The 1,119-nt window shown below is 40.6% G+C and overlaps 1 non-coding gene across 1 annotated transcript; it reads right to left on the reverse strand.

Annotated features, from left to right (window-relative positions):
• Positions 1-375: 375 nt before the first annotated feature.
• LOC148578139 (small nucleolar RNA R71) lies at positions 376-483 on the reverse strand. Its single transcript, XR_015904278.1, has one exon. It is a non-coding gene; the product is annotated as a small nucleolar RNA R71 (small nucleolar RNA).
• Positions 484-1,119: the final 636 nt, after the last annotated feature.

Here is a 1,119-nt window from a genome sequence, read left to right on the forward strand (position 1 = left end):
AATGCAAGGAGAATGCTTGGTGACTTTACTGCACCTAATTCCAATTTACATGGAAGAAGCATCTCCATTCCTGCTATTGGAGCAAACAACTTTGAGCTGAAACCTCAGCTAGTTTCTCTGATGCAGCAGAACTGCAAGTTTCATGGACTTCCATCTGAAGATCCTTTTCAGTTCTTAACTGAATTCTTGCAGATATGTGATACTGTTAAGACTAATGGAGTAGATCCTGAAGTCTACAGGCTCATGCTTTTCCCTTTTGCTGTAAGAGACAGAGTTAGAGTGTGGTTGGACTCTAAACCCAAAGATAGCCTGAACTCTTGGGACAAGCTGGTCACGGCTTTCTTAGCCAAGTTCTTTCCTCCTCAAAAGCTGAGCAAGCTTAGAGTAGATGTTCAAACCTTCAGATAGAAAGAAGGTGAATCCCTCTATGAAGCTTGGGAAAGATACAAGCAGCTGACCAAAAAGTGCCCTTCTGACATGCTTTCAGAATGGACCATCCTGGATATATTCTATGATGGTTTATCTGAGCTATCAAAGATGTCATTGGATACTTCTGCAGGTGGATCCATTCACCTAAAGAAAATGCCTGCAGAAGCTCAAGAACTCATTGACATGGTTGCTAATAACCAGTTCATGTACACTTCTAAGAGGAATCCTGTGAGTAATGGGACGCCTATGAAGAAGGGAGTTCTTGAAATTGATACTCTGAATGCCATATTGGCTCAGAATAAAATATTGACTCAGCAAGTCAATATGATTTCTCAGAGTCTGAATGGAATGCAAGCTGCATCCAACAGTACTCAAGAGGCATCTTCTGAAGAAGAAGCTTATGATCCTGAGAACCCTGCAATAGCAGAGGTGAATTACTTAAGTGAACCTTATGGAAACACCTATAATCCATCATGGAGAAATCATCCAAATCTCTCATGGAAGGATCAACAAAAGCCTCAACAAGGCTTTAATAATGGTGGAAGATACAGGTTTAACAATAGTAGACCTTTTCCATCATCCACTCAACAACTGACAGAGAACTCTGAACAAAATACTTCTAATCTAGCAAACTTAGTCTCTGATCTATCTAAGGCCACTGTGAGTTTCATGAATGAAACAAGATCCTCC

The sequence above is a fragment of the Arachis ipaensis genome, chromosome B1 (assembly GCF_059453495.1).
Source record: "Arachis ipaensis isolate K30076 ecotype BB chromosome B1, ASM5945349v1, whole genome shotgun sequence".
Classification (NCBI taxonomy): domain Eukaryota; kingdom Viridiplantae; phylum Streptophyta; class Magnoliopsida; order Fabales; family Fabaceae; genus Arachis; species Arachis ipaensis.